We start from the raw sequence: 25,370 nt of genomic DNA, 5'->3' as shown, positions 1-25,370 counted from the left end.
GCGTAAATCACGCCAACATAAGGTAAAGATAGGTAGCATCGAAAATAAAGCATGCCAGTTGGTTCAATCTTACTTACAAGAGCGTACGAAAGCTAACGCTAAAGTGCGAAATCTCCCTATTACGAAATATTGAATAATCTATAAAGCTCCTCATATCCTTAAAATAAAGTATACAAAATTAAATGAAAAGTAACCAAACAAAACAATTTGAAATTTTTTTTTAAAAAATATATATATCTTAGAAATTGAAGTAAAGAATGGATGAAGAACTATGATGCAAAAGAAAGTTAAGGATCGGAGATTTAGGAGATGCTGGATTTTTTAAATGTCGTTTGAAACATTTTTTTTCTGTTCTATTTCCTTAATACAGTATCTATGCAACTGCGGAAAAAATATTTAGTGCTCTTCTTAGAATTTCCATTTGCAAAAGTATTTTGTGGGGATAGTAGTTATTGACAATGAAAAGGTATGAAAAGGTACTCCTCCATAGAATCGAGTTAACATGTCTTATATACTAGTTGGGAATTGGAATTATATTTTTGTAGTGGTAGATAAACTACAGTACTTCCCCACCAGAATTATAGCTGTGGTAGAATTAGATGAACGTATACCAATAGTTGAGTCATTGCTGTTTTGTGAGAAACCGGGAGAGCTGTATTAAGATTACCGTACTTTTTGAGTGCTGATTCTGAGAGCTGCATTAAGTTCAGCTCCTGTGTTGCCATTAGCGAGTCGAGTGTATACAGGCCGACATTGTGTGTGATCGAGACTGAGTAGCAACAGCATGAGGAGGTGGATAATGTCGCAGTCACAAGTAGCAAGCACCCCAACATAGAATCGAGTTAACGTGTCTTATATACGTGTGAATTGNACATCACGCCCGGGTCACCAATGTGGGGAGAGTCACATCGACCATGTCAACTTTCATCTATGAAAAGGTACCCCAACATAGAATCGAGTTAACATGTCTTATACATTAGTGAATTGGAATTGTATTTTCGTAGTGGTGATACACTACACATTTCATAACCGCGACCGATTAAGTTTGAGAACCTCAAAACTAACATAAAGAGGAATACAGTATAATATGTCTCTGGATCAACAGGAGCCTTTTCATTGCATTCGGCGCCTGTTTTTTTTTTTTTTCTTCTTTTTTTTGTGCTGAAATCAGTCCGCGCTTAAAAACATGTATTCATTACTTGTTTCTTTTTTCATCGACAATATAACGACTTAATTTAAAAAGAATAATTAACATTATTCTAATAATATTAAATACCAGTTTAGTAGTGAGGTACCTTTTGATGAATGAAGGTTGACATAGTCGATAATTATATGGTGACTTGCGGACGTGATACGAACTCGCCAACATCGATGGGTAGTCCACATTAATCAGTTGATTTGCTTAAAAAAAATATGGTGCTCAAAAAAAAATCCGGTGAAGTGTACCGGCCAATAAACAAAAAAACGAAGAAAAAATGAGCGAAATGATATAAATAAGCAAAAAAAAGGATAAAAAAATATAATGAGCAAAAATGATATAAGTAAAAAAAAAATAAAAAAAACAGCATAAATCAACTAGTGGTATTCGTTCATTGAATTCTATCACGGATAAAATTCTAGAAGGGGAATAAGGTGGCGTAACTACCACTATAATTATTAAATACCTATTCACTAGTATATAAGACATGTTAACTAGATTCTATCTTGAGTTACCTTTTGATTCCTTCTTCTCATTCATCTACTTAGTAGATATCTAAAGCAGACAGAAGATTTTCTGAACCTGTGTATTTATTTCAAATTTCATTGACGACTCCGTTTTATAAAATAAATGTTACATTCATTTGTTTCTTTTTTTATATATAACAATTTAGTATTGAATAAAATAACTTAATATTTGTCAAACATTTAATAAGAAAGTGTATCTTGGAAGAAGAAAAAAAAAAGTTTTCCCTTTCAGCTTGCGAATTGAACGCGAAGGCGGGCCGAAACAAAGAAGCTACCATGGGTTCATCATTTCCAAATTCAAGGCTAAAAGAATGGACAAAGGAGGAAAGAAAAAAAAGTGATAACCGGTATATAAATTATTTCATTTCATCATAGTGGGGGAAAGAAATGAAGTACTTCCTCCCGGGAGAATAACTTCCTTCTGCCTCTCTCCTAATCTCTTCATTCCAAATCCAAGGTTGTTTGCCGAAAGGTATAGGTAGGACACGTGGTTTTTAGTAGGTAAGCAGACATCACGTTTCCTATTACAATAAACATCACCACGAGTGGACACGACACTTCCTTTAAAAATAATATCCCCCCCTTCAACATGCGGCGGAAATTTCCTTCTCCAAAAAACATTATTTAAACAAAGGAGGAAATGACCTTGGACGTCCAAAAATGAAAAGCATTTTATTATTATTTTTTTAAAGGAAAAAAACTTTTATTTTTTTTTTTACATTTGTTTGTTCATTATTTTTATATTACATTTGTTCATATTAATTTTATAATGTGTAATCGAAATTTTTTTGGTGCTTTATTGGGACTGGCCCACGAATCCAAGTTGGATTCTGGTTCACTAAGGTCACGGTCACCGGCTATCAATAATACACTTAGGTGTACCAAATACGACAATGTAGTGATCATTAATGATAACAAGAGATATTGATTACGAAAAAAAATGCTACGAAATATCGTTTACGAAAACATCGTTTATCGTCTGTTTCGTTACGATTAAGCAAAATGTTCTTAGATAAAGCTTCAGTGATTGCGTATTTTAAAACTAAAATGGAGTACGGAGTTTGTTAGTTTATAAATATAATAAATATACAGTCAAACCCCGCTATAGTGAACACGGTTTATAGTGAACTCCCGGATATAGTGAACGAAATATTCGGTCCCGTGCCTTGCTATACACGTATAATGTTATTGTTTGTGGATATAATGAACTTTTTTCTGTCTTCGACTAATTTTTTTTTGTTGTTTTTGTAATTTTGAAATTTCTACTTCAAACTAAATGCATATTCCGACTTTTAAAACCATCTATAGAGGGGAATGTAGCGATAAGCATTTTTTTTTTGTTTGCTTCCTTTATCTCACTTTCCCATTCCTAAGCAAACGAAGCAGATGTTTCCAACCAAGGCAGACGATGCACCTGTAAGGTGTCAGTGAGATCAATATGCATTTTCTGTCAGAGGGGATAAGTAATTATTCATTATTGGTCAAAGGGTTGGACACTAATATGTGTTGATAAGGCCCTCTTTTCAACTCCTTTCTGCTCTCAGTTAAGTTACAAAAATCCTGCAAACAAGTGTTTCAAATTTAACTATGGCGAGCAGTAAACGTAAAACGTTCTCCATTGATGATTAAATAGGCATAATCAGAAAAATTGAACATGGATGCAATCAAGCTGATATTTGCAGGGAATATGAACTATCCAAGTCTGCAGTTTGTAACATGAAAACAATTTAGATGGCAGAACAAAAGTTGAGAAAAGCAGATCATAAGGATGTTGAAGAAGCATTACTGAAGTGGTTCACCAATCGAAGAAGCCACAATCATCCAGTATCTGGACAAATGTCGATGAATTTGCTAAGCGATTTTATGAGATTACTTTAATGTGCTCGAACGGCAGGTTAGACAGGTTTAAAAAGCGGAATAACAGAAATTCGGGAAAAATTATCTGAGAGTCGGGAAGTCTGATTGAGGATTGCTCATCAGCTAAAGATTAAAAAAAAAAATAATTTGTACGCAAGACGAAGAGTAATGAAAAATAACGCATTTTTTGCGACTACATAACATTTTTCAGCCATTTATTTGAATAATGTGTAATAAAAGGGAGGAGTTTGGGAACCATTAGTTAAATTGCCTGAGTAACGGATATAGTGAACTCCCGGACCCTTGAAAGTTCACTATAGCGGGGTTTGACTGTACAATAATATAAAAAAATCAAGCTCTCCCTTAACAGCCAGTTGTCGACAAAGGTGTTCACTAGAGCTGCGATACCTTAAACGAACCGTATGAAAACATTTAATGGAAAGTGAACATTTATACATCTTAACTTTACAAAACGCTTTGAAAACGGTTTTTCAAATTACTAACACTTTAATAAGAAGAACTGTTCGTTTTACTTACATAAACGGCCCTTTATTGACCTTACTATGAACAGATGGCAGTACAATAAGAGGTAATGAATACTAATGTGAGCTATAAAGTTCATATTGTTATTTAAAGCTTAAAGAACTTCTTGTTAGTGAATAAGAGCCTTGATCGATCAGGGGATAGAGCATTCGCCTTCCAATGAGATACACCGGGTTAGAATTCCAGCGATGGCTGGTCGATACGAACACGCATCCTTTTCACCGACCACAGTGCTGACATGAAATATCCTCAGTGGTTGACGGATCATGGATTAGAGTCCCCTTACCGTCAGGCAAACCATGGGAGGTTTTCCTCTCCATGTAACGCAAATGGTTAGTTTCATTAAAAAGCCCTCTAAGAAATCAAATTTCTCCCAATACTTGATCCAGGAGTTCCCTTGTCTTCTGGATTGCGTTCAAAATTACAATGCTACGGTACTTAGCATTAGTAGTCGTAAACCCAGAAATTGGGTCGGCTGTTCAACGACGGTTATAATACAATAATAATATAATATCATTATCGATGAAATAACATATCGAAAAGATAATATCGCAATATTATATCGATAATCATTGAATACGGAATCATTGTAAGTGTTGATAAATTTTACTTGCGTAACGAAAATATTGACCAATGCAAAAATAACATTAACTATTTAAATTCCGAAATTATCGCGATAAGCTGTTAAAAAACGATATTTTTTGGAGATAAATATAATACGCGAAATTAAAATTCGAGACTAATCGGTTATAATGGATCAATGTTCAACTCGGAATAAGGACAGTCGTCAACAAAGGGTCCCTGTAACCTGTTTTTTTTTTCTGTTACGAAACCAGGATTTTTAAGTCGCATCAGTTGTAAAGAAAAACAACTTTAGAGTTTACAAGGAAACTTGACTGTAGGCTTACACATTTTTGCAGTTCTAACTCTCTTATAAAACATGTTACCTAAGCACCTCAAAAAGCCCTATGTATGTATGCCGCAAGCTAATTGAATTATCCGACTTCTTACCAACAACAGTCAACTCCATTTTGTAATGTGAAAGGTTAATTGAAAAATATCCAGCTTCAGTCCGTGAAATCTAACCATCATTCGTCCCGCAGTGACCTTTAACCTTTGACCACAAACACACGGCTCTAAGTAGAACACCGAAGTCAAGCATCACTAGATGCGGTTAGTAAGTGGGTGGGTGACCACTTTGATCAGTAGGCGTAGGGACCGAGGGAGCGCGGATCGGTCCTCGTTAAACTGTTCCAATGTAAAGTGCTCGACTTCGCGCACAGGTCGACGGGCTACCAGAGCAGGGGAACCATCCCTTCCGCAGAGGATCAAAATTGAGATGGCACGTCTTCGGATCATCCTCAGGGATGCTTCCCAGACCGTCGCCAATAGCCCATTGTGGAGCTCTAGTGGGACGTAAATTAAATTCCTACCTACCTAACCATCATTTGTCCAACAGTACGGGGTAGACCTCGGCCTTCCCCAGAACATATCTCCATGCAGCTTTCTTTGTCCCCAGATTTTGCCAATTTAGTAATGGCCTAATGGTTTAGTACCAATTTAGTACCTAATGGTTTGACCAATTTAGTGCTAATGATTTTAGTACCTAATAATTTTCCGTACCTAATGGTTTTAATCTGCGTTAATGGAGTTCAGCCGTAAATAATTGAAGTAAATCATGGTTGCATTGAAAGTTATGTAAATTTTTTGGGGGAAGAAAGACATTTACTTCATGCGTAACGTAAGCATTGCTCACCCCCTTCTTACCACCTTATCAGCAAAAATAAATAAATCACAAAAACCTAATCCATGAGATGTTAACGCAACCTATATTTGAACGAACCAAAAGTGTTAAAATGAAATAATTTAAACAAATAGTTCTTCGCATACATTTTTTGTTAACATTTTGAAGTTGTCCTTCAATTAATTATAATCGTGATTATAATTAATTATTATAATTAATATTAGTTATAATCGTGAATTATTATGAATATTTTAAGTCTTTTATTTTTAAATAAATTTTTAAAAAACAACTTAAATACATAAATAATCTAAGTTATAAAGAATGGATGTTTATTCAAATTATTAATAAACAAAATGTATGGCTATAGCGCATATATTGTTGATCTATTGTAATGCTAGAAAAAAAAAGTAAACCAGGCTATTTTCTATTTATGAAATGAATTTGAAACACCTCCTTACTATAGAAATAAAAAGTGTATTGCAAAAAAAAAGAAAATTTAACCGAATATATATAATTACCTTATCAGCAAAAATAGGTAAATCACAAAAACCTAACCCGTGAGGTGTTAACGCAAGCCATATTTAAACGAACCAAAAGTGTTAAAATGAAATAATTTAAAAAATAATTTTTTGGTTTCATTTTTTGAAAACATTTTGAAGGTGTCCTTCAATTATTTATAATCGGGATTAAAATTCATTATTATAATTAATATTAATTATAATCGTGAATTATCATAAATATTTAACGTCTTTTATTTCCAAATAAAATTTTTAAAAAAAATTAAATACATAAATAATCTAAGCTATAAAGAATGGACGTTTATTCAAATTATTAATAAACAAAATGTATGGCTATAGCCCATATATTGTTGATCTAATGCAATGAGAGAAAAAAAAGAGTAAACCAGACTATTTTCTATTTATAAAATGAACATGTGACACCTCCTTACGATAGAAATAAAAAGTGTATTGCAATAAAAAAGAAAATTTAACCGAATATATATTTTCGAACGGATGTGAAAAATTATCTAGTCGGTTTCCGGATGTCGAGCGGAAAACCGAATTATTCGATGTAATCAACATCTTACCAAGAACACGAGTACGGTTACGGTATTTTCTTTTTTTTAAATCTTTTTAAACGGTGTCATTTCATGATGGCGAAATTACTTATCTAATAAAATCACCCTTTTTATTTTTTTCTTAATATTTTTTTTAATAATCGCAAAATAGTTTAAGTATTTAATATCTATATTATCCCATTTTCGGCCATGCATAGAAATTTTATAAAATGTGGTATTATTTTCATTGAAATATGCTTCCATCACATTAATTAAGACACAAAAAAAAATTTCGTGTAAGAAGAATTATATTTTATGAAGTTAATAAAAAGCTACGTATAGGCACTATTCACTAAATTAATGAGCAAACCATTTAGTTGAACGCTTGTTTTTTTATGAAATTTGTTTTATTATCGTTTTATTTACTGACTTGCAACTTTAATCCATCATAAAAACATATGATAAGTCCCAAAATGAATAAACGTATTATGAAAAGCACGCTTTTGCATAATGCGTGGCGAAAATCGACATGGTGAAGAAATAAAAATCTCATTTTTTGAAAAGGGAAAACTAAGCACTTTTTAAATAACACCCAATGAAAAAAGCACCTTTAAGGTCTTTTAAAAAACCCAAAATCGAAAATAAGCACCTATAAAAACGCACCATGTAATTTCAGGAATAATGTTTGCGAAATCTAAGTGTCAATTTGCAACGAGTGATCTCATAAGAAAATATAATGCCTCAGTTTACGTCCATATATGCAAAATCTCATGACCCCACAATCTCGTTTAGACATTGCCGAAAGATAGGAATTATGAAGAAAAAAAAAAGAAGAAAAAAAAAATCTCCAGGCCTAATTTTTTCACCTTTGTTTGTTTGGTGCTGGCGGCCTACTTCCAGAGAAAGTGTTTTAGCAATGAAAAGTAAAAGGTGAAAATAATCAGTGGAACACGCGGAAGTAAATGAGAAAGATAGTGGGGTCATCAAGAAAGTGGATCAAACAGAACGAAATCCACCTTGTTTATACAGTTGACCACTTATTTCATGTCACTTCCCCCCTACCCATCATCATCTGATCCTTCAGTAAGTATCATGCCTTCGGTAAAAAAGGTCCCGGTTAAAAGGATCTTGGTAACAAAATACCTCAACAGGGATATTTCACGTGAAATATAAATCTTTTCTCGCTGCTTTATTTTATAATTTTATAACAGTCGTTGAACAGCCGACCCAAATTTGGGTTTACGACCACTAATGCTCAACTCCGTAGCTTCGTAGTTTTGAACCAACTCAAAATACAAGGAAACTCCTGTATCAGTATCCGTAGAGGTATGATTTGTTATGGGAACGTGGAGAACTTTGTGACTCGTTCTATGACTCGATTTAATGTGCATCAGCCACCATTTACAACACGGGGAGTCTTCGACCGGCGGGGATCGGATCCACGACCTTTTGGGCATGGGCCTATTGCCCTACTGGTATTGGGGCCTCCCTGGCTGAGCGGTATCGCCCGCGAAACGCAGAGCAGAAGAAAAGGGTGGAGGTAGCAGGTTCGAATCCCGCTCTTACTCTGGATGTATTCTCGTGTTGTCTTTCTCTGTATTGTGCTATCTATCCTTCTATTTGACAAAAGTTTATAAGCGTAAATTGAGCACACAAGCCTGCAAACGTATGTAATTCCAATAAACCTACTGGTATTTTTTTTATAACCGTCGTTGAACAGCCGAGCCACATATTTGGGTTTACGACTACTAATGTTCAAATACGTAGCCTTGTAATTTTGAACCTAATCTAGAAGACAAGGGAACTCCTGTATCAAGTATTGGGAGAAGTTTAACTCGCATTTGCGTTACATGGGAAGGAAGACTACGAGAACTTACCACGGTTAGCCTGACGGCAAAAGGACTCTAACCCATTATCCGCCTACCACTGAGGATATTTCACGTCAGCACTGTGGTCGGTGTGAGCCGGATGCAACATTCGTATTGACCAGTCATCGCTGGGGTTTGAACCCGGTTGACCTCAATGGAAGGCGAACGCTCTATCTCCTGGATAAAACTAATGGTTTAAGTAGAATATAAATAATAATGCCGCTTCTTATGTTTCCTGTCAAAGTTGTGGCTTGACCACGCCGATCAGTTTGGTTAGAACAGGGTTTCTTAACCTGTTGTTCATGAACCCCTAAGGGGTCCATGAGTTATATTTTGGGGGTCCGTTGACTACTACTAATTTTTAAAACGTTTGGTTGTTGTTGTTACTTTACGTCGCACTAGGGCTGCACAATGGGCGATTGGCGACGGTCTGGGAAACATTCCGGAGGATGATCCGAAGACATGCCATCACAATTTTGATCCTCTGCGGAGGGGATGGCACCCCCGCTTCGGTAGCCCGACGACCTGCGCGCGAAGTCGAGCACTTTACGGTAGCACAGTTTAACGAGGACCAATACCGCACACCCTCGGTCCCTACGCAGACTGATCCAAGTGGTCACCCACCCGCACACTGACCGTAGCCAGTGATGCTTGACTTCGGTGATCTGCTGGGAACCGTGTCTTAACGATCAGTCCACTGCGGGACTTAAAACGTTTGGAAACCTACCCATTGCTTGTAAATCGAACAATGGCAGCTATAATTCCGTTTGCTACAGTGTGTCTTTGCGAAGCGGAATTTTCCACACTTGTGACAATAAAAATATAACATCGAAATCGATTGAATGTTGAACATGATATACACGTTGCTTTGTCGAAAACCGTCCCCCAATTAAATTTATTAATTAAGGAAGAGCAGCAGCAACCTTCACATTAAAAATTTTAATTTTAAAAATTTTGTATACTATTAAAATAATAAAATTAAATGTTTTCTAATAATTGATGTTTTTTGCAATTATTTTTTTTTACACATGGGGGTGGTCTGTGACTTCTTAAAAAATTTTAAAAGGGGTCCATTATATCAAAATGGTTAAGAAACACTGGGTTAGAAGAACTCGTGGCATGTGGTAAGTTTTGCATAGTCACGTGGCAAATACAATATACAGGTGGTAGCTAAAATCATATTTTACTTTCAATTGTTAATCTAAATTATCATGGCCTATGCATTAATTTTAAAAAGTTAAGCACAACGCAATTTTGTCAATTTTAAAACTTAGGTAACCACTAAGCGAATTTAATTAGATTTATTTTCAGATAAAATTGTCAAAGAAAGATTAAGCCTTCACCAAATAAAATCATTAAGGAGTGAATCTTAGCATTTTTAAATCCGTGAAAGATTATTAAAATATTTAGTAACAGTAAACACTTTAGTTGAAATTGAACACTGGTTGAAGCAATTTAAATAACAGCATTAGAGCGAAAATGACAACAACAAAAAATTTTAAAAATATATTTGTAGGTATTTTTTATTTAAATCTACAAACGACAGAGATTGTTGTTGTAGTTAATTTACGTCGCACTATAGCTGCACAATGGGCTATTGGCGACGGTCTGGGAAACATCCCGGAGGATGATCCGAAGACAAGCCATCACAATTTTGATCCTCTGCAGAGGGGATGGCACCCCTGCTTCGGTAGCCCAACGACCTGCACGCGAAGTCGAGCACACAAACGACAGAGATAAAACTCGTTTAAAAAGTTTAACAAATCGACCTTTTGAAGAAGAAAAAATAGTTTAGTTACTAAACGAATTAATCACGCATAAAAATTTGTTTTTCAAAATTACAAAAAATCGTCTCTAAATTAAAAATGTAAAACAAATATGCAAATAATATAATGTAAAAACCATAATTAATTAGAAATAAAAATAAAATAAAAAACACTTTGTAATGAAAAGCGCATGTTCCTGCGCATACTGCATTCAAGATACTAAGGTACTCAAAAGTGTATAGAAGACAATAATCGTCGATGTTGATAAAATATTAAGTGAACAGAGAGTCGAAGAAAAAAAAGAAAAAGAAAAGGGACCACCCTGAATAACTTTTGATCTAATGATCGGATCTTAACAGTCTAGTATTCAATCTTAATGGTTTGAAAGCGTAACCTCGAATATGCTAATTAATTGATGCAGACGATATTCTAAGTTACGAAATCAGACACAGAAACGTACTCTCTTTGAATAATAAACAAACAAAAAATTTTCAAGGATTCGGAGAAAAATAAACATTCAGGAAAAATTTATTAAAAATTTGGATCCCTTAAAATTTAGGTTAATTTTACTTTTTGCATATTTCACTCTATCTCGAGAACTTTTTAAGCGAATTGGAAATTTTTTGCACAAAATTATAAAATTCATTTGTCCGAAGATAATTCCATATGCGCAGAAATACGCGTTATATAGCTATACGACTTTTTTAAAGTTCGATTTCTCAGGAACTATTCGACCGATTTCGCTCAAATTCTGTATTTTGCCATGTAAAATCACATAATTTAAAATGATGTAAAAAAATTTATACCTTACAATTCAAAAAATGATCGACTATTATTAAATAAAATAATAAAAACTAATAAATATTTACTTAAATTTACTATTTTTATTTCAGAAACGCGTGCAATTTTTTTTAAAAATTCGCTTAAAAAAGTTCTCGAGATATAGTGAAATATGCAAAGAGTAAAATTTGCATTAAGGGGTTCAAACTTTGAATCGCTCTCCTGACCAAACTATGAGGACCATATTTCCATGATTGCGGCAACCCTCTGTATTTTACATAAAAAACAAATACACAAAAGTAGATGGTGACCATATGTGTTGCTGATGGTAGCCCGATTTTCGAATCTTTAATTAAAGAGTTTATACAGTGTTTTAAAGTTTGTATAATCAGTGATTAGGAGAATCAGCCGCTTATTGTAAGGAATTATTTATACGTGATGTTACAGGGTGTGTAGCCAAATCTTCAGCAAAAAATAAGCACCTTTTAAGCATTTAAAAAATATTTATATACATTAACAAAATGCAAGATAATTTTCAATGACTTAACATGATCGTGATAAAATATCTAGTTTCTGACAAAGAACTCTTCTCTTGAATATATTAGCCATTATAAAATAATCAAAAGATTTTTCGGTTCGACATCAGAGGGTGCAAAATGAAGTCTGAAATTGAGAATATCTTGAAAAATGCAGCAGAGTTGCACAGGAGAGTGCAATAATCTCACCGAACCCAGCTCAGAATATATGCAATTATTTCATCAAACATAAAAATGATTGGCGCTTTCTCACGCTATGGATCGACGGTGCGCCGAAATGGAGTGTTGTTGAATGAATTGTGAAAACGTTAAATAGAACAATGGGAAAATCACGTTTTTGCATAATACGTGGCGAAAATCGACATGGTAAAAAAAAATCTCATTTTCGAAAAGGGAAAAATAAGCACTTTTTAAAAACAACCAGTGAAAAAAGCACCTTTAATGTCTTTTAAATAACGAAAATCGAAAATAAGCACCTTTAAGCACTTCTTAAAAACGCTACGCACCATGTGTTAACATTAGATTTTCTTCTGTTACGTGTGCCAAATATCGGAGTTGGTTACAAATCGAAAATTTCTAATCAATTATTTATTACTAATAAATTATTAATTCAATGACTATTACGAATCAATTATTTATTACTATTTATTCTCCAAACAAATCATTCAAGTCATGAAAACAATTTAAGTAACGGTTTACCCATTGACATGAAAAACAATAGGACAAATTGTTGAAACCGAAAAAAAAAAATAATAAATAAAATTCTTTAAAAATTGTCTAATATCAAGACTTTAATAAAAAAAAAACACTTTAATGGGTTGGAAAATCACTTTCGACCTTCCCTATAGTAATATCTAAGTCTAGCTGAATTACAACATTATATTAATGAACGCACTTATTATTTCCGTGTCGACTGGAATCAAAAATGTAAAAAGTTTCCTCCTTTTTCTCGAACAGAATGCAGGGAGTACTAATTGTTTAGTAATCGATAGGATTCGACCTTTGAACTGACACAAATTGGAGGAAAAACATCAGTAATCAACAGAAGTAAAAGCACACCTCAAGGAAGTGAAATCATCTCCTTTCAGTTTATTAATTGGATACAAAACTATTTAATTCATTAGTTCGAAATTGATTTTTGTTAGAATTGTAACGAATCAGGTAATAAATGCTTATTTATTGCTAAAATATATTATTAATTATTACTCTGCAGAAAAGATTAATAAGTCTATCCAAAAGATTCGAAGTATCTTTCTAACATAAGTACAGTCACTCCGTGGCCAAATTAATAGACGCACTATAAGATTCTATGCAAAATCTTAATTATCAGGTGATACTATACAGCTTTATTGTTTTTACGAAACTGAAACCGGTTTGTACTTGTTTACGTTCGTGTATCAATTGGTTAACTTTGTAATGCAGTACGTTAAAAATAAACACAAATAGGAAGTAAATAAAAAAAATTCCTGAATAAAAACCCATTACATATATGTTTAAATATAAAAGTATTGCCTATAAATTCGTGCAAAACATGTAATTATTACAAAACAACAGTGAGTCTAATAATTTGGTCTAATTATTATAATATACTAATAATATACCTGATATAATAAATATTCTACATTTATATCGTCTAATTTGTCCAGTCGTCGAATTTGTATTATATATCGTATAATTTTACCAATTGATACACGAACGTTAAAAACATCGAAGAATAACACGTAATTACAAATTAAAGATTAAAAATATACTGCACTTTGTACTTTAATTCGTACTTTTCCCCCATAAAATCAAGAAATAACACGACACAGGTATCAGGTTTTATGCTGCCCCCTATGCTACAAAAACTGATTGCAATTTATTTCCGAAAGCGAAAACAAATTTTTTGGGGGGCCTCGTAGCATTAAAGAAAACTTTATAAAATAAAATCATATGATAATTAATTAACGTTCTACACATTTTCATTAGGGAGATTTTGCAATTTTACGTTTGCTTCTGTAGGCTCCCTTATGTATAAGATAGAAGCAACTGCGCATGTCCGCGTTTATTTTAGATACTACCTATTTACCTTACGTTGGCGTGATTAATGCTACAAAGACAAAGCTACAAGCACGCTATTTATAGCTGTTATATATACAGTGGCGGATCCAAGGAGGGTCATAGGGGTCATGAACCCCCCCCCCCAAAAAAAAAAAAAATTTAAAAAAATAAATAAATAAAATTAATAATTTTTTAATAGTTTACAAAAGAAATAAAATATTTTAAAAATTATTTAAGGGGGCATATACATCTAGGTAGGTCGGAAAAATCAATTTTTTTCCATATAATTATGTTCTTCACTGTTTCAAGAATCATAATCCAAAAGATTAAACCGAAATTCGTCATAGTTTGATTGTAAACATTAATAATGTTGAAGCGCGCTTCAATACGTTTAACCAAAGATTGTATTTGCCAGTTTCTAAAAAAACGCATTACATTAATTATTTAAAGATTTTAAATACTTGAATTATTTATGTATTGTTCTATTGTTCAATATGAAAAAAATAAATGAGAAGACTAGCATTAAAAACCCCAGTTTCTTTTGTTTTTGTTTTTTCAACAAAAAAAAGTATTAAAAAATTCTTTTTATAAAAAAAATTAATTGTGGGGGGCGGGGGGATCTGAGTCTACGACCCTCCCCAGGAAAAATTTCTGGATCCGCCCCATGTAGTTTTCTGTTTAAGCCTACCTTCGAACTAAAAACATGGACATAGAATGCGAATTTGAAGAAATGTATTGATGAAATTTAGAAAGTAATCTGGTGGTCTTACAACCATTGTTGGTTCATTAAATAAAAAAATAATTTTATTTGTTTTTGTTTAACATTATGGTTTTCGAATTATACTTGTTCAATAAGAAACGAGATATATATGAACGAAATATATATCGCCATTTCAAAGTTATAAATTTTATTTATTTTAACTATTCGATTTAGATAAAAGAAGTTAAATAATCAATAGGAGTTCAATAATATTTTTTTTAAATATTATTAATAATAATAATAAGCTGAATTCATCAAAAGCTATAATCTGCCAAATTTTCTGCTCACAGAACCGCAGTTTTACTTAGAGAATAATTTTGAATCGTATGCAGCAGCTTTAAAGAAATAAGTCTACATCAATTGTAAATGTTTGTTTTGATTTCGTGAAAATAATATTCCACTACGTTAGCGTTTTTAACTTACGGATTTTTGCTTTATCTAATATTTTCACCTAGTTGGTCCCTTTTTGTTATGTTTTTTTTTTAGTTTCTCGCGGACCGCTGCCAGGAAACTGCCAAGACTTCTGCTGACAGATCACGATGGAAAATGATTAAAATAAAATATTTTTAAAAATATTGAAGGAAAATATCGAAAATCCAGAAACAAAATAATGAAAAGATACAATCTCCTCATCAGCTCACACGATTATATCCGCAAAAAGGAGTGCTTTCTAATAGCGCAGTAATACAGCCAAAGCAAAATATATCAATACAATAGTGTGAGGAATACCCAAAAAAATTTTGAAATGAAAATAGAACACATTAAGTAAATATACGAAACAAAACAAATTTATTTTTTATGGTGTATTCTCCGTTAGTGAAATTTTGTAGGAGTGAATTAGAGGTCATACACTTATTTGTTTACTATTTTTTTAAGATAAAAAATCTTGTATCATGGTNTGCCTTGCTATGCACGTATAATGTTATTTTTTGTGGATATAGTGAACCAAAAAAGTGAGGAAGTTGGATATAATGAACACTTTTCTGTCTTCGACTGATTTCCCCTCCATTTTCTTTGTAATAATTTTGAAATTTCTACTTCAAAATAAATACGTATACCGATTTTTAAAACCATCTATAGAGACTAATTTTATGTGCTCAAATGGCAGGTTAGACAGGTTTAAGAAGCGGAATAACAGAAATTCACGAAAAATTATCTGAGAGTCGTGAAGTGTTTCTATATCTGATGTTAAGGATGCTTATCAGCTAAAGATTACTAATTTTTATTTGTACGCAAGACGATGAGTAATGAAAAATAACACATTTTTTGCTACTACATAATATTTTTCAGTCATTTATTTAAATGTGTAATAAAAGGGAGGAGTTTGGGAACCATTAGTTAAATTGCCTGTGTAACGGATATAGTGAACTCCCGGTTATAGTGAACTGAAATTTCGATCCCTTGAAGGTTTACTATAGCGGGGTTTGACAGTATAAAAAAAAATATAGAAAAAAAGGTTTTTCTAGTTTCAAGAACGACTACAGTAAAATCACCTTACAGTACAAAAACAATTTTACTGATGCTATGCCAAATTTTGTGATTGCCAAAACAGCACCTTTCTATATCAGACATCATTTAGCACTCTTAACCGCAGTCAAATTTCGCCAATTGACAATAGTTTTCTTTCTTTCTCCCGCAAGTCCATTTACGTGATTCTTTAATTTGACCTTGGTAGTCTTCCCAAGTTTCGATTTTATTAAATTTTAAAAAAAATGAGAGAAGCAAAATAATAATAATAACAATTAATAAAAAATCACAATGGAAAAAGTTGATCCGATATAGCACTCACATCTTTTTTAAACAAGTTATTTGATCGGTTAAAACCAACGAGGTTTAAACAAAAAGAGCTTGTATTTGAAATTATTTAACCGCAGTTATACAGACATCGCAACGTTTCTTAAGAGGACACCATACCGAGGAAGAAAATTTCCTTCGCAAATTCTCTTTTTCCTTCATTACTAATTCAAATGAAAGAAAAAGTTAAGTTCAGGGAAACCTAGAGTAAATCATGAAGATTCAATTGCTGTAAAAAATACTTCAAAATATTAAAATGCAAACAATTTATTAGAAGAGAACTTCTCCGTTTCGTAAGCCTAAGTCATCATCTCATAATTTATTTTCATTTGTATATTTTTTGAAATTTTCTTTTCAGCATTTGAAACTTCATGGCTAACTCTAGGTTTGTCTGAACTAACTTTTTCCACATTTTAAATTTTAAATTAGTAATTAAAGAGGAAAGAGAATTCGCTAGGAAAATTTTCTTCCGCGCTAAGGCGTCCTCTTAAGGGACTTATTCTACTAGAATGAATAGATATCTTTCCTATTTTAAATATATAGTAATACCATGGAACTAGAAATTATAACTTTTAGTATGCAGAGCCATGAAGGGTAAGGTAAGTGGGTGAAAAGTAAAATTATACTATTCATATTTTTATGAAGTATTTATGTTCATTTAAAAATTCCTATTTAAAGTAATCAATTTTGAAATTAACGTGAATCATTTTCGAATATGAAAATGCCAATTAAAATATTGTTATTTAAGAACTATTTTCATTCTGAAATTGACAAATTTATGAAAAATGTTTCCTTTATTTTTAATATAGCTTTTTTTAAAAAAAAAATCACATTCGGATCTGGGAAGGGAAAATTTTGTAATTTAAATTTCGACTTCTCTCCAACAAGCCAGTGCACTCAAATCTCTCTTTGTAACCTGCATACATGGTGGCAATAAAGGTTTCATTGGCATCGTTATAACTACAGGAAGACTTTTATCAACAAACATATTTTGTTAATCCCAATTTTTGATCGCCTTCCGAATAACTTTGGTACTCTTTAATTTCAACTGCAGCTTTTTGTCTGAGAACAATATAAGTTTTAATTTGTTTCTGACCATCACAAGCAGAATTTATCTCTATTATCTTACCTGAAATTTATCGTTAATAAATATTTTGACCACTTTTTGACTAACTAGTGCGTTTAAATTTTAAATGGAGTTCTGTGTTGGATGATAATACAAGTATCAATTGTTTTCTGAACAAATCTTAACAGTTTCTCTTTTTTTCTTTTTTTTTTTTTGTGTGGCTATTTTATCTCCTTCCAGCATACTGTCGTGCTCAAAATTCTAACTATAGTGCCTCTTGCTAATCCAATTTAAAATTTTTTTTTAAATAATGCGAATAAAATTAAAGGCGATATTATCACTACTTTATTTATCGAAATTTAAGTAGGAACTCATAGAAACTTACAGACGTAAAACTAATATAAAAATTTTAAAAACTACTTTTTTAAAATGTTTTAAATTGGAAAAATGTTTTAATTTTTCCTCGTAATAATTCCCTCGTAATATGAAATTATGCGTTTTTGCGAATAATAATGCCATTTTTATAACTGCTGTGATAAAATCTGTTACTCATAACTGTTAGGTCAAGTTTAGCCTTTCTGATGAAGCCCAGCGCTGTCTACGCTTATTTTCAAAATGCGCAAAACGTCAATATAGTGAAAAGCCACAGTTTTGTGAAAAGGAAAAGCCTTCGTTGTCTAATTCTTTTATATTTAAAAACTTATTCCAATGCTGCATTATTTGAGCTCCTAAAAATTTGCAAAAACTGAGAATACGGCAGTGATTTAGATAATTTTTATCCAGGTGGAAAAATGTCGCAAAATTGGAGATTTTTTAAAAAGTTTAATAACTTTTTAAATATTTAAGTTATTTGTTCGTTCTAAAGCCCAGATAATTCTTTGCGGCAAGATTATATCTATAGCTTAAAATCATAGCATTGAGTGTAAGGCTAACTATGGCTTTTTCATTTTCCTTGGAGACCGAACTTCGAAAAACAGCGTGCAAAGTTATTAAACTTCTATAAGAAAATTTAAAAAACCACCGATTTGGCGACAGTTTTCCACCAAGATGAAAATTACTAAAATCATTGCTAAATTCCCAGTTTGCGCAAATTTTTATGAGCCCAGATAATACAGCATCGAAGTAAGTTCTTAAATACTAAAAAAATATNAAAAAAAAAAAAAAAAAAAAAAAAAAAAAAAAAAAAAAAAAAAAAAAAAAAAAAAAAACAGAAAATAAAATGTAAAAAAATAAAGAAAAAAAAAGGTTTTTTCTAGTTTTAAGAACGACTACAGTAAAATCACCTTACAGTACAAAAACAATGCCAAATTTTGTGATTGCCAAAACAGCACCTTTCTATATCAGACATCATTTAGCACTCTTAACCGCAGTCAAATTTCGGCAATTGACAATAGCTTTCTTTCTTTCTCCGGCAAGTCCATTTACGTGATTCTTTAATTTGACATTGGTCGTCTTCCTAAGTTTCGATTTTATTAAATTTAAAAAAAAAAAAAATGAGAGAAGCAAAATAATAATAATAACAATTAATAAAAATCACAATGGAAAAAGTTGATCCGATATAGCACTCACATCTTTATTAAACAAGATATTTGATCGGTTAAAACCAAAGAGGTTTAAACAAAAAGAGCTTGTATTTGACAGGGCCGGATTAACCTATAGGCACACTAGACACGTGCCTAGGGCCGACGAAATTCAGGGGCCTACGAAAAACTTGGGAGAAAAAAATTTGTTGACAAAAATAATTTAGCTTTAAAAACAACAAATGTATTTTGCACAAAATTATGAAGATACAAATAAAAATATAATATTTTTCGGTAATAAATTATTTTGCAGAATCTTATGATCTAATATATTACTTTTTTGCGATTTTTGGATTCAACGAAATCTTGTATTATGCTGTCGAATTCCAAATTACGTTTACATAGTTATCGATCGAACTAATCATAATGGTATTATCGATATCAACTGCAATATCGGCAGTATGTCGGTATTGCAGATAAAGTTCGATAAGCAAATTTGGAAAATTAAAATCCATATTAGTAAAAATGTTAAAAAAAATATGCAAGAAAATTTTAGCATATATTTTGAAAAGAGGGAAGGAGGGGAGGGCCCAAAAACGGCTATGCCTAGGGCCTACGAAAGGTGTAATCCGGCTCTGGTATTTGAAATTATTTAACCGCAGTTACATAGACATCGCAACGTTTCTTAAGAGGACACCATACCGAGGAAAAAAATTTCCATCGCAAATTCTCTTTCTCCTTCATTATTAATTTAAAATTCAAATGAAAGAAAAAGTTAAGTTCAGGCGAACCTAGAGTAAATCACGAAGTTTCAATAGCTGTAAAAAATACTTCAAAATATTAAAATGCAAACAATTTATTAGAAGAGAACTTCTCCGTTGCGTAATCCTAAGTTATCATCTCATCATTTATTTTCATTGTATATTTTTTGAAATTTTCTTTTCAGCATTTGAAACTTCACGGCTTACTCTAGGTTTGTCTGAACTTACTTTTTCTACACTCTAAATTTTAATTTAACACTGAAGGAGAAAGAGAATTTGCTAGGAAAATTTTCTTCCGTGGTATGGCAAAACCAAAAATTTTAATTTTCCTCCTAGCCATATGAAATTTTTATTGAATGTTGGTAAGCTCAATAGAAGCCTGTGTATAATTTTTTTTAAAGAAAACGTTAATTATTTTTCAAGTTACAGCTAAAAGTATATTTTTAATTAACGATAAATTAGCAATACGTAAAATGTCCCTTGCGCACCAGTTTTGCTTTTTTCAAAATTATTTTTGTACAAAAAATGAGGTTATAAGTACTTTTATGTATTTAACTTGTTTCAGGTACAATATAGAGCAATAATGTGTATCAAAAGTTTTTTTACACATCGCTCTTAAATTTTCATTAAAAAATTACTATTCATAAACTTTCGTTTAAATATTAGCAACACAAAATTTTTGTGCAATGCTAACTAATTGTAGTTCTATCCTTATAAAAAAATTCAAAAAATACCTGAAAAAAATTTCAGAGCAATAGAGCAAAAATTGACGCGCAAGGAACTTTTCGAAGATAGAAAATTGTCGAAAAATCTTATTCTGAGAGAAATCAATATTTTTCATTGAAAATGATTTACAACATACAAATTGAAACTCTTTTAACTCGTTAACAAAAGCTCCAATTTGAATTCTGTTTGCTGTATATTATTCAGAAAAGCGTGAATTTTTTTAAGGGTTTTTAAGGGTAAATTTTAAGGATTTTTCGTATTTTGAACGTCCCCTTAAGGGACTTATTCTACTAGAATGAATAGATAATGGATATCTTTCCTATTTTAAATCCAGTATACCATGGAACTAGAAATTATAACTTTTAGTATGCAGAGCCATGAAGGGTAAGATAAGTTGGTGAAAAGTAAAATTATACTATTCATATTTTTATGAAGTATTTATATTCATTTAAAAATTCCTATTTAAAGTACCTAATCAATTTTGAAATTAACGTGAATCATTTTCGCATATGAAAATGCAAATTAAAATATTGTTACTTAAGAACTATTTTTATACTGAAATTGCCAAATTTATGAAAAATGTTTCCTTTATTTTTGATATAGCTTTTTTAAAAAAAAAAATCACAATCGGATTTGGGATGGGAAAATTTTGTAATTGAAATTTCGACCTCTTTCCAACTAGCCAGTGCACTCAAATCTCTTTTTGTAACCTGTATGCATGGTGGCAAAATAAAGGTTTCATTGGTATCATTATAGCTACACAGGAAGACTTTTATCAACAAATATAATATTTTGTTAGTCCAAAGTTTTGATCGCCTTCCGAATAACTTTGGTCCTCTAATTTAAACTGTAGCTTTGTGACTGAAAACAATATAAGTTTTAATTCGTTTCTGACAAGCAGAATTTGTCTCTATTTTCTTACCTGAAATTTATCGTTACTAAATATTTTGACCACTTTTTGACTAACTAGTGTGCTTAAATTTTAAACGGAGTTCTGTTGGATGACAATACAAGTATCAATCGTTTTCGGAACAACTCGTAACAGATTTTTTTAAGCTATTTCAACGTCTAAGAAAGCTTAATGCCCATCGAAATTTTGATCTCCTTCCAACGAGCTGTCGTGCTCAAAATTCTAGCTAGTGTCTCATACTAATCCAATTTAATGTTGTTTTTTTTAAATAATGCGAATAAAATTAAAGGCGATATTATCACTACTTTATTTATCGAAATTTAAGTAGGAACTCATAGAAACTTACAGACATAAAACTAAAATAAAAATTTTAAAAACTACTTTCTTAAAATTTTTTAAATTGGAAAAATGTTTTAATTTTTGTCCCTCGTAATATGAAATTATGCGTTTTTGCGAATAATAATGCCATTTTTAAAACTGCTGTGATAAAATCTGTTACACATAACTGTTAGGTTAAGTTTAGCCTTTCTGATGAAGCCCAATATAGTGAAAAGCCACAGTTTTGTGAAAAGGAAAAGCCTTTGTTGTCTAATTCTTTTATATTTAAAAACTTATTCCAATGCTGCATTATTTGAGCTCCTAAAAATTTGAAAAAACTGAGAATACGGCAGTGATTTTGATAATTTTTATCTAGGTGGAAAAATGTCGCTAAATTGGAGATTTTTTAAAAAGTTTAATAACTTTTTAAATATTTAAGTTATTTGTTCGTTCTAAAGCCCAGATAATTCTTTGCGGCAAGATTAGCTTAAAATCATAGCGTTGAGTGTAAGGCACTTAAACTATGGTTTTTTTATTTTCCTTGGAGACCGAACTTCGAAAAACAGCGTGTAAAATTATTAAACTTCTATAAGAATATTCAAAAAATTACCAATTTGGCGACAGTTTTTCACCAAGATGAAAATTATTAAAATCATTGCCAAATTCCCAGCTTTTGCAAATTTTCATGAGCCCAGATAATACAGCATCGAAGTAAGTTTTTAAATACTAAAAAAATATTCAACAAACATTCTTATTTTCACAAGACTGCGGGTTTTCTCTCCATGTTGACGGTTTTGCGCCATTTTCAGAATAAGTATAGAGAGCGCTGTTGATAGATGGGGTAAACTTGGCTTAACAATCATGAGTAATTGTTGCAAACTCCAAGCAATTGTGAAAATACTGTATTACTCGCAAAAAAGCATCATTTCATATAGCGATAGAGTCTTTGAAAGGGACCAATTCTAAATGTACCGTTTTGAAAAAAATACAATACGGGCCGCTCTACAGGGCCGCAAGAATGCAACTACAGAGTTGAAATTTGGCATGCTGAAAGGGCCACATTTCACACAGAGCGTTTATCAAAATTTCAATGAGATCAAAAGTTATTGCAATTTTAAATATTTTTGTTTCTTTTCTTTCTTTTTTTTTGCTTTTTATGAATCAAAATCTATAAGATTTAAAATTACGAGGGTGTGTAGAAAAATTATGGGAAGAAAGGTGAAATAATAATAATAAAAAAATAAAATATCACATCTTACAATTAGTTTGAGAACTATTAATTATAAACTTGCAGCAAAAAAAAAAAAAGAAGAAAAAAATCATGTTGGTTGATTTATTGTCCATAAGAGTATTTTTTTCTTCTTCCGAAATACCTATTTGTTTGAAAGTTATTGCACATTAAAGTGCTTTTTCGTGATTACATTCAGTTATTTTGCTTTAAACATTGACTATTAATCCATTGTTGTTGACAATTTATGTTTCCCTCACAAAATCTTTATTTTATAGGCTGGTGCTCGAGGTGTCAATCAAGAGTAGCAAGAGAGAGTGATTACCTTTTGCCAGATCTTAACACTTAAAGTGAATTTTTTAAAAATAAATAAAATAAATAGCGTTAAAAACCGTTCCCTATTAAAATTGTAATACTCTTCGAGGAATAAATAAATATACTTCACATTTATTTCTTCCCACAATCTATATTCATTTAAATTAAATAGTATAGGTATAGATGATAATTTTTTAATTACGAGGTCTTGGAATGAATGACGGGGTGTTTGAATAAGACTTTTCGCAAGGTCATAGTTGAACTTGATCCTGAAATTCTTGAAATTTGATTGCTTCAGTCAAAGTTAAAGCAAAAGAAAACAAAAAAAGCACAATTTTTTGCATACAACGATTCAACGTAAGGCATTTAAATTTTTAAAGCAATAAAGAACTAAGTTTTAGAAATTTTGATCAAAATCTCTTGAGCTTAAAATATTTAACAAGTTATTATCCCCATCAAAAATTTTATGAAAAATTAAAAAAACAAATTTGCGGATGAATTTGCAATAGTAACCGAGAAATTTTTTTTTATTCCAATAGAATTGGAAACTAATTAAGTCTAACACCAATTATGTGTTAATACAATAATATATTTTGATTAAATTGAACAATTTTTAATTTTAATAAACAATAACGCGAAACAATAAGGAGGCAATAGAGCCTCCAATTTTTTTCCAACACGTTTTAGGCTTATTACAGCCAGTCCTCATACCTTCAAAAATATATATATTGTTTATTTAGCTTGATTTATTTCAGGTATTTCGCAATAAGCCCAGAGTAGTAAAGCCTTATTGTAGCAAATTTACCAATTAAAATTCAGTCCCATCTTATAGTTCAGTAAAGGCATATAGGTTAATTGTGATTAGCATAAAAATATCAAGCATGCTAGAAAATACCGAAGACGCTTCCAAATAGCTTGGTCCATCACAAAATGACGGCTATATTTACAATGTGTCGGATTTTTTTTTAACGAAACTAAGACATAATACATAACGATTTTAGATTAAAACAAAAATTCAGTTTTTAAATCCTAACCATTTAAATGGTACATAAAAAGTTCATAAGTACATAAAAGTACATAAATATTGAACCATTCACAACCCATCACAAGAACCATTCTAACCAATCGTGGTTGAGTAAAAATGAGATTACTGAAATCTAGAGTCTTGGTTTGAAAGTTAATTCTAGGTGTATTATTATTTTTCACTTTTAAAAAATAAAATTCGTTTTTTTACACCATAGATCGACTGCTTTATCTATATTGCAGTGGTTCCTAAACGGTGTTCCGCAGAAGATTTACAGTGGTTCCAAGAATTAAGACCTTTTTTTTTTTTTAAGCCAGCAATGATTTTGGAACTTTTAATTATATCTAATCAATAAGCCATTATTTATGTAATATTTCGGTAGCCTTTATGAAATGATTTAAACTAAATTCCCATAAAAAATAAATTGCACCATTTTAAAAAAAGAAATATATAGTTTTTTTTCTAACAATATTTCGAATAAATTATAAAAGAAACATGGATTTCAAAAAAAAAAAAAATATTTCATTCGCATCTTCCACCGAGCTTTGGAAATCAAACTAAAATAACTAAATTTGCTAATAAAGAAATATGTTTCTCTACTAACCATTTTAAATGTTTATAGCCGCGTTTTTTTCTTCTTTCCACTTTCATTAAAAAAAAAAAAGAAAAAAAACATTATTCAGCTTATTTTAATCGTTTTCAGTTTATGTAAATACACCAAAAACCAATTCAGTACTAAACAAGACAAAGCTTCAGGACTGCGAATTTAGCTAAAGGGAATAAATTCTAATTTAAAATTAATGATAAAACAATGTGAAAAATTGATTCGTCTCATTAAATAATATCAAAATAATTTTCAATAGAAACTAAATTGTCAACTCAAAATTAAAATTAGGTAGGCTGTTTAACGACGGTTAGAAAATAAAATATGAAAAAAAAAGCATTTATTGTAATTCAGTGTTATTTTTTCGGGCGCGTGCGCCCTCATATTTCACGGGCACCCTGTCCCCCCCCCGTGATGCTTGGGTTACG

The 25,370-nt window shown here is 31.4% G+C and overlaps 1 protein-coding gene across 3 annotated transcripts in view; it reads right to left on the bottom strand.

Annotated features, from left to right (window-relative positions):
• Positions 1 to 25,370, bottom strand: part of LOC107440448 (anterior open) — a 69,361-nt gene that overhangs the window by 37,211 nt on the left and 6,780 nt on the right. The gene's annotated exons all lie outside the window — the stretch shown is intronic.

The sequence above is a fragment of the Parasteatoda tepidariorum genome, chromosome 1 (genome assembly GCF_043381705.1).
Source record: "Parasteatoda tepidariorum isolate YZ-2023 chromosome 1, CAS_Ptep_4.0, whole genome shotgun sequence".
NCBI lineage: Eukaryota > Metazoa > Arthropoda > Arachnida > Araneae > Theridiidae > Parasteatoda > Parasteatoda tepidariorum.
Note: the sequence above shows the minus strand (reverse complement) of the source record. Positions and strands in the feature narration are given on the sequence as shown.